Below are 12,890 nucleotides of genomic sequence, written 5' to 3'. Positions count from 1 at the left end.
CACCGAGTATGAATCCTACATCAAGGGCATGAATAGACAGTTGATCTGGATGTAGGGGAATTATTAATCATGGGGTTTTCTGAATAATCATTCGGCAAGGCCAAGGTGAGTGGGAAACTCGAGACAAACTCATCCTATATAGGCAACATGTGGAAGATCTCAGCAAACGGTTCAAGTCCGTCAAGTTCAAGTACATCCTCGATTTCACAATGAGTTGTTGATGCACTAGCTACTTTGGCCTCGATGTTGTCATAACCGGGTAATGTTTATATTGATCCATTGGAAATCCAGGTTCGAGAAAGACATGGTTATTGTAACGCAATTGAAATGGAGCCAGATGTTCAGCCATAGTATCATGATATCAAAAGGTTTTAAAAATAAAAGAATATCCTGAGCATGCCAGTGGAGATCAAAAGAGAACTATCAGAAGGCTTGCAAGCAATTTCTTTATGAGTGGAGAGATCCTATACGAAAGAACTCCATATCTTAACCTTTTGAGGTGCATAAATTCCTGAGAAGCTGAAAACATCATGAATGAGGTGCATTCAGGAGGATGTGGGCCTCACATAAATGGGTATGTCCTTGCAAAGAAAATCCTCCGGGTATGTTATTACTGGATGACTATGGAAAAAGATTGTTTCAGTTTCGTCTGGAAATGCCATTAGAGCCAGATACACGGTGACGTGATTCATGCACCACCTTCAGAGCTACATCCTATGTCAGCACCTTGGCAGTTCGTTGCTTGGGGCATGGACGTTATTGGGCCAATCGAGCCGAAAGCTTCAAATGGGCACAGATTCATCTTGGTTGCCATTAATTATTTCACAAAGTGGGTCGAAGTAGTCACTTTCAAAGCCATCACCAAGAAAGCAGTGGTGGACTTCGTGCATTCCAACATTATTTGTCATTTTGGTATTCCTAGAACTATCATTACAAACAATGCTGCAAATTTGAACAACCACTTGATGAGGGAGGTATGCGAACAATTTAAAATTACGCATCGTAATTCTACCCCTTATCGGCCCAAAGCTAATGGCATTGTTGAAGCGGCAAACAAGAATATCAAGAAGATCCTCAGGAAAATGGTTCAGGGTTCTAGACAATGGCATGAAAAGTTGCATTTCGCACTATTGGGATATCGCACAACCGTGCGCACATCGGTTTGGGCCACTCCCTACTTATTGGTTTATGGCACTGAAGCCGTAATACCTGCCAAACTTGAGATTCCCTCTCTTCGGATCATTGTTGAAGCCGAGATCGAGGATAATGAATGGGTCAAAACCCGGTTGGAACAATTGACTATGATTCATGAAAAGCGCATGGCCGCAATTTGCCATGGGCAATTGTACCAACAAGGAATGCCTATCCCTACAACAAGAAAGTGCGGTCCAGAAAATTTGAAGTGGGACAACTCATTCTAAGACGTATCCTCCCGTATCATAAAGAAGCCAAAGGAAATTTACTCCAAATTGGAAAGGTCCGTACATTATAAGAAGAGTGTTGCCGAAGGGAGCGATGTATTTGGGAGACATCGAAGGAAATGACCCCGAGACAGCTATCAATGCAGATGTGGTCAAAAGGTATTATGTTTGAGTCCTTTTTCACAGTTTTAACATGCTCCGGTTGGGATGACGAAGGTTTTCTTTCTCACTATCCAAACACTATCAACCCTATGCAAACCCATTGAGCCGGTTCCCTTTCCTTGATTACCCTCTTTGGAACCTGGAAGTTATTATTGTAGGAAAAAAATGAAATGAAATGAAAAAATGAAAAATGAAGAAAAAAAAGAAACAAAAGAAAAGAAAGACAAAAGAAAATAAAAAACAAGTTTCATTGAACTACGTTCGACTTGGTTCCGAAAGGATACGTAGGCAGCCTCTCTCTAGGGATCAGTCACATCAAAACAAAAATCCACATTCCCCCAACAGTTGAAACTAGGGCAGATGTTATAATGATGCGGCAATGGTTTCGCCTGAAAGGTTCCAAAGTTGTAATTCAATCAAAATTCTTTTTACCCAAATCCTTTTCAAGCACTTTCGATCAAATGTTCAAGAATTGGAGGACACGTGGATCTGATACAACCAAATGAGAGAGTCTTGATGGTGAACACCCTCACGGGCACGGTAAGACGATGGTAAGTAGGAATTCAAAAATGAGAGAGTTTCTTTAGTTAAAACTCGCAAAGAGCACTATAAGGCGATGGTGAGAAGAGAAATGAGAGAGGTCAGCGGTGAAAACCCGCAAAGAGCGCCACAGATCAGAAAAGAGGATCCTCATAGCCATTGGCCTCGACACAGTCTCGGGCAAGGTTTCTCGGTTTTAAGGCTAAAGTTGTAATGAATTTTTGAGAGTCGGACGGTTTACACAGATCAGGCATCCAGTCCAAAAGTCATGTCATGTTCATTGTAATCTGCATGTACTCAGATAAGTCCTTCTTTCCTTTCCCCGAAAGGAATACCTCTTGTTTTAAATTCATTCTCCATTCCATTGTTTGTCTTTATTTGAACCCCTTACGGTCTAACTTTGTTCCACAAACTAAAAAAGAAATGGCAAGGCTCATTTACAGGGCTCTTCTAGTGATACAATCTAATATGCAAAAAAGGCACCCAGCTTCGGCAGGGGCATCAAGTCGACCTTGACTGGCCATGGTAGTTGATGTTTCGAAATCGAAAACTCTCGAAAGAAGAAAATCAAATTGAAGTGCTTACCAAGGCGAAATAAAGTTGAAAAGGTTGAGTCCCACGCGACTAATCGTCTTGGAAAGGTTTGAAAAGCCAAGGATTACCTAGTGCTCTAAAGTTAAAAATTGGAAGAAAGAAGTCAAATGCCCACAAAGGCAAAAAATAGTTGAAAAAGGTTAAGTCCCACGCGACCAACCGTCATGAGAAAGTTTTGGAAAAGCCAAAGGTTCTCCAGGACTAGAAATGCAATCGGTATCTAGGAAACAACCAGTTGCAAGTGAAATTATCACAAAAAGAAGATGGGCCGAGATCAAGTGACTGAAACACTCAAGGCCACAAAACCAACCACCATTTCAAGTTGATAAAATTTTCTTTGTTTGGAAAAACAGGAAACAGGTGCAATCCAAAGCAACCTTACAAGAAGAAGATGCAACCAAAAAGAAATTACGCGAGGGCTAGAAACAGCTTTGCAGCAACAACTCCAAAAAAGGGAAGTCTTCTCCGAATTCTTTCTCGCATTTTACTCATTCTCTTAATAAAAAGAAGAAAGAAAAGAAAGAAAGTTCAAAATCATTGTAGTATAGGGTACACCAATCCCTAACAACATTTTCCAACATAGGGTCTTTACTCCCTAGTTGATTTTATTTCAGACATATGGTCTTCACTCCCTAGTCTCTTTTGCAACATAGTGTCTCCACTCCCTAGTTGAATTTATTTCAGACATAGGGTTTTCACTCCCTAGTTGATTTTATTTCAGACATATGGTCTCCACTCCCTAGTTGATTTTATTTCAGACATATGGTCTCCACTCCCTAGTCTCTTTTCCAACATAGGGTCTCCACTCCCTAGTTGATTTTATTTCCAACATAGGGTTTTCACTCCCTAGTCTTCTTTTCCAACATAGGGTCTCCAATCCCTAATTGATTTTATTTTGGACATAGGGTCTCCACTCCTAGTCTCTTTTCCAACATAGGGTTTCCACTCCCTAGTTGATTTTATTCCAGACATAGGATCTCCACTCCCTAGTCTCTTTTCCAACATAGGGTCTCCACTCCCTAGTTGATTTTACTTCAGACATAGGGTCTCCACTTCCTAGTCTTCTTTTCCAACATAGGGTCTCCACTCCCTAGTTGATTTTATTTTAGACATAGGGTCTCCACTCCCTAGTCTCCTTTTCCAACATAGGGTCTTCGCTCCCTAGTTGATGTTATTTTGGACATAGGGTCTCCAATCCCTAGTTGATGTTATTTTGGATATAGGGTCTCCACTCCCTAGTCTTCTTTTCCAACATTGGATCTCCACTCCCTTGTTGATGTTATTTTAAACATAGGGCCTCCACTCCCTAGTTGACGTTATTTTAGACATAGGGTCTCTACTCCCTAGTCTTCTTTTCCAACGTAGTGCCTCCACTTCCTAGTTGATGTCATTTCAGATATAGAGTCTCCACTCCCTAGTCTCCGTACCAGTATAGGGTACACCAATCCCTAGCCGGTTTCTCCATCTTAAGGTATACCAATCCTTAGTTGAGACACCATTGAGACAATAAAGGTACACCATTCTCAAAGAATCATGTTTTTCCAGGATACACCAACCCCGACCTTTTTATTGCTTCCAATAAATGAGGTACTATAGTTTTGTTACAAATAACTCACAAAGTTTTCCTAGTGAAAATTGGGGAAGAAAAATTTCGTTCGTTTGCTTGTTTTGGTCCCTGAGCAGTTTTACCTGGTTTGAGATAACAAAAAGAAGAAGTCTCAATCCAAAAAAAAGAAAAAAAAGAAGTGAATCCAAAATGCAGAAGTGGATGAAAGGATATGGACTGCTCAAGACATGACTGAAGTCACGAGCATTGCATTTTCTGTTTTGATCAGAAAAAGTTGTAGAAGAACGAACTAGCACCTGTAGCTAGAAAGCATCAAGATACAAATCAGAGACTGCATGAAGAACCGGTCAAAACTCAAGATCAATTTTCAGAAGACTTATAAATAGAAATCTTTTAATTCATAGCTGATAGGCTTGTTTAGTTCCTTTTGATTTTGTTTTTGCTGTAATAAGGAGTTCAGCAAGCAGCAACACCAGTGAGATCACAACTTCCCGGTAGTCCCAGCTACCAAAACTTCCAGAACTACACTGACCTGATTCCTTTATAGCCAAGAAAATATAGGCAACCTCGGAAGCAAGGTTCGGTCAAACTTTTTCAAAATGCTTCCCATAGAGTATCAAAGGGAAAAAATTGCTCGTAATTGCTCATCTTATCTTCGCCCGGAAACTCTTTATGTTTCTGAGCAAAGAGGGGCAGTTGTGAGCATTTAATTTTTGCCCTATGCAAAATTACTCCTAAAAAATGCTTAAAGTAGTTTTTAATTATTTAGTAGAATTATAGGAAATTTTGTTTGTCATTCGCATCATTAAAAGCGCCTTTAGAATCGCAAAAATCATCAAAAATATTTTAGCTTCCATTCCATAGCATTCTAAGATTTTAGTCGCATTTTAAGGATTTCATCGTTTGTTAAATACACTAGTCGATAGGTAAAAAATCAAAGAAAATTCATTAGTTGCTTTTATCTTGTTTTACAATCTTAGGTCAATTAATTAATTCATTAGGTCATTAATCATTAGGTAAAATAGATAAATAATTTGGCCATACCAATTAGATTAAACTAAAGTGGCTAACATTGCAAAATATAAAGAAGGAAAAGAAAATGGGGTTCTTAGGCTTTCATATCTGAATTGGGCTAAGAAACATCGGATGGCCCAATTACTTTAATTACGCCCAAGCCCAATCCCCATTACCCGGACTGCTCCTTCCAAACATTCCAAATGACCCCGTTTTGCCCTTGATCGATCTCAACCGTCGATTTCCCACCATCCAACGGTCCTGAACTCATCTCCCTAAAACCATATAACTGTCCGAATTGACTCCCCCTAAACCCTAGAGACTCTTCCCCATTTCTCCCATCTCCTTCATCTCTCTCAACCCTAGCCGCCTTTCCTTACCAAGCCATCTCTACTGGCAACATTGTTCCAAACACCACCAGAATCTCACCCTACACTCCTCATCTCACTTTTATTCATACTACACCATCAATTTTTCCGAAATCCCCGCCAAATCAATCGAATTTTAGATCTAGAAGGTCATTTAAACCCTAGTTCGTTCATGTTCTGAGATTTTCTTGGTCGTATTGAGTTTGAAATTGACATCAGTTGATTGCTCTTGATAAGAGCAATCGATTGATGGTAATTTCAACTCACTGCATGATCACTGGAGTTTCGGCAAGAAATATCATCACCAAGCTCGCCGGATTTCTCCATGTTTCGACCTAGTTCAAGTATTGTACCTCTTTTCTTTTTCCTTTCTGATTTTCTTTTCAATAACCACGTTTGTTTTTAAAGCTTAGTTTAGATTTGTTTTGTTTAACTATTTGGCTTTTCTTTTCATCTATGATGTTTTGTTATTCATGATTTGTTTGTTCTCAGATTAGTTTAGTCGCATGTGTTCTACGCTAAGTGAATCCGACATAATTAATTTCTTGAGTAGCTAGGTTTAATTGGTAAACTTCTTTAGTGTTGATTTGTCTTGTTTGTTTGCTGGTTATTATTTGATTTGGGTTCAATAGAGTGCAAAAATTTGGATTGATTTTGCTATTGAATTTCAAAAGGGGATTGACACTTAGGTTCTAGGTCCGCTGGCCAGAAGCCCAGTTTGTTTGGTATTAGTTAATGGTATAGGTCTGTTGGGCCAAGGTCACTCGACCCAATGCATTATGTGCAACAATCTGAGTGACATAAATTTAGAGAAAAGGTAAAGGAAAATTGAGGACAAAGTGTAATTAACAGAAGTATAAGGGAGCATTTAGGGAATTAAAACTAGCAGAATGCTTTTCTGTTAATAGCCTGAATATTATAGAATATAGTAGAAGGGGCTAAATGCAATAAGACAAGGGAATTAGGTCAAATTTGGGGACTTAGGAGTAGATAATAGAAGAAGGAAGAGCTGGAAAATATAGAGGAATCTTTGAATGGACAGCTGTTCAAAAATCTGTTAAAAACGGATGCTTTCTCTCCTACTTTTCAGCTGATAGATTCTCCTACATCCCCTCTCATTTTTCTCTCATATAGCACACCCTTATATAAAATATAAGGGACCCCCTATATTTCACACACATACACACATCACAATACTGATTTTCGGCAGAATTCTCAAGCAATATTCCTTCATCTTCATTGATTTTCTTACAAAAAACATTCTGAAATTCAGAGTTTCAAGCTAAAAATTAGTAAAAAAACAAAAAGGAGAGATCTAAAATCCATTTCTGAGTTCCATTACACTAGATTCATAAGATTCTGAGTTCTTGTAGGGATTTCTGGGAATAGATTTGAGGTTGTTCTGGTTTATTTGTTGTTGTTGTTGTTTGTTTCGTAGCTGAGTTCTCTCTTTGGATCTCCAGCCTTTCTTTGACACTAATTCCTTCTCTTTGTTCATCTCTCCAGGTATCTTGCCCACTGCTCTCTTATGAATCTCTGAAATGTATGGAGTTTGATAATGATATGTTTTTTTTGGTAATGAAATATTGTAGTTTACAAATCCTATTGTAATTTGGTATGTAATTCCTTATAGTTGAGATCCCGTTAACCCCTTCATAGTTCCATGAATGTCCAAATTCATTATTTCCTTTGATGTAATTTATTTGGATAAACTGATTCAAACATGGCCTGTCTATAATGATATTTGGTGTTTAAGTTGAAATGGAAAGTTTACCTGTAGCTATACCTAAGTTAACATGAGTTTGGGAGCATAGAATGTGTTAGTAAGTGGGGGATCAATGCTTTTATTTTTTACCAGAGGCTGTAGGTTCTTAGATCACTTGTGGAAAACTGGAGATATTAAGTGATGAAATCAAGTTTGAGGTAAAGCATGAGGAGTTATTAGTCATCTGTTGATTTAATTTTAGAAATGGAAGCTTCCTATCCAGAAGTGATTTATATTGTAAATAAAGTGATGATTTTAGCATTGTAACGTAAGGTGGATTGATCATGTGAATTAGTTTGCAATTGATTATTCTTGTTAGTGTATGAAAATGCCGTAGAATTGTCTAATGAATATTCATAATCTTTGGGATTGATTATTTAGCCTATACAAAGCAGTCAGTATTAAGCTACATATGGACCTGGGCCTTATTATCAGGCCCAACCAGAAATCTACCTCATTGTAGAGGTAGACAGACCCTCTCCAAAATTGAGGCGTTTTGGGTTTTACCCCAAGCCTAGATCTGCTGATGTTTAACCCATTTGAGGTCTCAACTTGAACCTCCAATAATGCCCAAACGCTAGCACAGTCTGTCTTTGAATAAGAGCAAATCAGTTAAATAAATGTAGTTCTTTCATTAATTTTAATTTCGCTTAGTGCTGGACTGTGGTCGCATTGACGTAGTCTTTTGAATCAATTTCCGACCCCAAAGCCAATGCACTTTAAATCTGTAAATCCAATTTATTCACCAACTAACCATTTGTTATGAGGCATTTTTCCAAAATATTAAAACATTTTGGAAAGTTTATTAACGTTAAAACATTCTTAGTTTGTTTTAGGCGCGATTTAATCTATCATCGTGATTATGTACACGTTCGCGTGACATAATTATGATTTTCAAAAGTAAATCAAGTACGCGTCCGCGCAACTTTGGGCCAAACAATCTTAATAATTAATAAAGCTTGATTAGTTGTGTACACATACGCGTGACATGATTTAGCGTCCTAAATAAAATGGATTTGCACACACGTCATCCGTTTCAAAGATAAATCCATAACGCCGTAATTAAAAGCGGTAAAAAGTAAAACGCACATAGGCTATAAAATACGTGATTAAATAATTAAGCCAGGTATGATTAAAGCGATCATGCTAAAATCACAAAATCCGGGAATGCCTAATACCTTTTTCCGGATTAACAGAATTTCTTACCCGATTTTCTGTGTTTCGGAGACTTTAAAACAGAGTCAATTTCCTTGATTTGGGATTTTAAAATAAGTCGGTGGCTTGGGACACCATAACAATTCTTCCAATTGGCGACTCTGATTAAATAAATAATCCTATTTTGATTAATGTCACTTTAACTGAAAAACTCCCTATTCTTTAGAAAAAGGAGGTGTGACAGGTGCAGCAAATGGACTACTACTAGGATGAATGATACCTTGATCCAACATTTGCTGAACTAATGAATCAATGATATCTTTTTTGACTGTTGGATATCTATAAGGCCTTTTGTTTATAGGTTCAATGTTAGCATGTAATATGATTCTGTGATCAAACAATCCTCTAGAAGGAGGTAATTGTGTAGGTTTCTCAAAGAGATCCTTAAACTCATGAAGCAATTGTAAAGTCTAGGTTCTTGTGTAATCTTTGCTTTAGATTCTAGAGAATACCACTGTAATGTGTTGCACATAGCAGGTACCACTTGAATCATAAAAGTAGAGACTTGTTACCTGAGATTCTAGTTAGTTTCCCTACTCCAGGAGTCAGAATTTGCTTCCTGCACCTGTTACATCCCGTACTTTTTTATATTGGATTTGTCATAAGATAGTTGATATAAGTTCAAGGACAAGATAATTTTTGAGGTTATAAGTATTTATGACTTGATATTTTGAAATAAAACACGGTCCAAGCTATAATACTCTGTATTTATGGACTAGTACTATACCTCACGACCATGATGGTAAGATATATGAAGTATATTAGTATTTAAGTAAATTAAGTGCTAGAATTAATTATGTGGATAGCTAGTTAATTATGAATTTTGGTGGGAGATTAACATGTAATTATTTTTGATATGGAGAAGCCTAATGGGCTTCCTAACGTGGCAGCAAGTATGAGTCTTGATCAAGGTAAATGATGACTCTTGGTGCATGAAGACTATGTGGCATATTTAGAAAAAAGTGTTGGCTAAGTCATCCCCAAAAGTGAGGCCTACAAACCTCAAAAATAAGAGATTATTATACATCTTTTAAGAGGTAAAGATACTTGGTAAAGGTACCATATACGTGTAGGGAAATTAGTATCACTTCTTATGACTCATCCACTCCAAAGGGTTATTAAATTGGATAAGGATGGTTAAGGGGCTACCACATGACATAAAATTGGCCAAGGGTGGCACCAATGTGTACATGAGTCATAGCATTTAAAGCGCATGGTTTACACGTGTAAAGTTTGGTGATAAGTCATTAGGTGTGCACATAGAGGATTACACGTGTAGAATGGAAAGGAAGTCTTTTATGTTAGTAGTATTTTAGGATGAGGATTTATGCAGAATTACAAGGTGACTAGAATGTCACCACGTGGCTACATAGTAAGGAGTAACAAGTGACTAATACAAGCTATCATGGAGGTGGCATGTTTATAGCTAATTAGAAAGTTGTGGATAAGTATTTCTAGTAGTAGAACTAGATAAAGATTAGGTAGAATAAAGGGGGGTACGTGTGCTAATTAGGAAAGGTTGTGGAATGGGTGTCTAATTTTAGTAGGGGACTAGTGCAAGTATATACCTATGTGTCATCATTTAAGGAAATGATGGAGGGAGGAGGATTCCATGTGTAATTGTGGGAGATAACATTTAGTGACTAAGTATTTTAAGTTAGTAGGTGTCTTCTTAGGAGTTAAGTATTTTATTAGGTTTACTATATATATACACATGGAATTTTGATGATTAATCAAATGGATACTCAATTAATGACATGTGTAGGTGGTTAAAGGCCCTTTTTTTAAGAATATATTTTACTACTTTGTTGGCTTCCTCTAAATATATATAGAAGGTGCTGCAAAATAGTGTTATATATACATTGAGACACTATACACATTTTCTTTACATCTTAAAGTGGAGAAAACTTTGTTTAGGAAAATATGGGCAGCAACTTTATGTCTTTCTCAAAGTTTTCTTTTATACCAATGAAATATAGCAACACTTTTGGCTAGGGGTTCATTCTTTTATTTTGGAAATATTCATACTTTGATCTTGGGAATAAGTACTTTGGTATAAGGAAGCGTTGGCAGCAACGTTCTCACTATGAGGATAATTCTTTATTCAAGTTTGATTCTTCATCTACGACTTTCGAGCTCGTATGAGCAATTAAGGTATGTTAAGGCTAATCCTTCTTTATTTTGGCATGATCCACGTAACGATACGTAAACGTAATGATATTCCATAAGTGGTTCTACTCTTAGCAGTTAAGGATGTCTATGTTATTCATTCCTATAAAGTGATATTCAAGCATGTCTAAGTATGTATCTAGTTCCCTATTGAGATATATGATATAGATGTTAATGTTCATAATACAGTAATACATGCATCTTGATGCATATGCATTTACCACCAAGCTACGGCCGGTCGGGCAGTCATGCATTTACCACCGCGCTACGGCCGGTTGGGCAGTTATATATTTACCACCGTGCTACGGCCGGTTGGGTAGACATGCATTTACCACCGGGCTACGGTCGGTCTAGAAGTTACCACCGGTTGGGCAGTTATGTATCATTATTTACCACCGGTTGGGCAGTCATACATTTACCACCATGCGACGGCCGGTCGGGCAGTTACCACTAATCAGTTGGGCAGTCATGCATCATACATACGGATAATAGTCTCAAAGAGAAGCATTATATATATGTAAGTATAATAAGTATGCATATACGGTGGCACCTTAGAGATTCAGATTGATTCTTATATGTCTCTAATCAATGTTGAATAATGGTTATGTTTCAGTTCTGCCTTACATACTCAGTACATTATTCGTATTGACATCCTTTTGTTGGGGACGTTGCGTTTCATGCCCGCAGGTATAGACAATCAGTTTGACGATCCCTCATAGCAGAAGAGATTGGCATTCAGCGAAGGATCGGTAAGACTCCACCTCATTCGGAGTACAGTCGAGTCTATGAGTCATCGTGTTAGAGTTTTACTACATACTTATGGGTCAGCCGGTACCCTGTCCCATTTGATGTCAAATAATCTTAGAGGCTTTATAGACAGAGGTTCATTTTGTACAGTATGTTAGAGGTCCTGACAGCCCATATGTATTCATATTTTAAGAACGATGGTTCATTGATACAATATTTGCCCACTTATAGTTATATATTACAAGTTGCGGCCATGTTAGCCCATAATAGTTACAAAGAAAAAAATGAGTTACAGAGTGGTTCGCTCGGGCCAGCACGGCACCGGGTGCCAGGCACGCCTCCCAAGGTTGGGGCGTGACAGCACCCCTAAGAACATGCTTTCGTCCCTTGTAATAGAACTCCATGGTAAATATTCTGAAATTCAACTTGATATCCCCTAATATCAACAACCACTGCACCCCCAAAACCACTCCACAAGAGCCTAAGGGCAGCAGTAAACACTCTGTAGAGAACTCAGCCCCTTGCAACAACCAAAAGATTTTACACACTTTATCAACTCTCATCATATTGCCATTTTCTGCAGCAACCAACTGCAAAGTAGTTGATTTAATAGGACACCTTAATTTCTCCACTAACTGTGGATCAATGAAATTATAAGAGTTGCCCATATCCACCAGTATATTTAGTGGTTTCTTAGCATGGTAACCAGTGACTCTTAAGGTTCTATACCCAAGAGATCCATTCAAGGCATGGATGGATATCTCCACCTGCTCTTTTGGCAAACTCAACTCCAACCCTTGTTCTTCTAATTCATCCACCATTTTTTCTGTTGGCATTTGCTCCCCTTCGTACTTCTCTAATTTAAGTAGGTATAATAGTTTTAGATTCATGCATTTGTGGCCAATTACATACTTCTCATTACAGGAGTAGCAGGGGCCTTTAGCTCTCTTGTAATTCATTTCTTCCAAACTCAATCTCATCATGTTAAATCCCTTAGAGCCTGTAGAGTTACCATAGCTGGGAGTCGGTCACAAGGCTCTACTGTTGTTCCTTTGATTTGAATTTTTCTAGAGGAGTTCATCAATGAATTTGCCATAGGTGAGGGTTGTCTGATAGCAGCAAGATAAGCTTCTTGCATTCTAGCATTCTTGTAGAATTGTGACAAAGTTGTAGGGTGTGTGATTTTCACTGCAATGTTCAATTCATGTTTCAAACCACCAAGGAAATAACTGATGGCATTTTCTTCAGATAGACTGACCCTGGTGAGATGCCTTTCAAACACAGCTTGGTACTCTTTAACACTACCCATCTGTTTAACCTTCTTGAGC

The sequence above is a fragment of the Nicotiana attenuata genome, chromosome 12 (genome assembly GCF_001879085.1).
Source record: "Nicotiana attenuata strain UT chromosome 12, NIATTr2, whole genome shotgun sequence".
Lineage (NCBI taxonomy): Eukaryota > Viridiplantae > Streptophyta > Magnoliopsida > Solanales > Solanaceae > Nicotiana > Nicotiana attenuata.
This window is presented reverse-complemented; position numbering follows the sequence as displayed.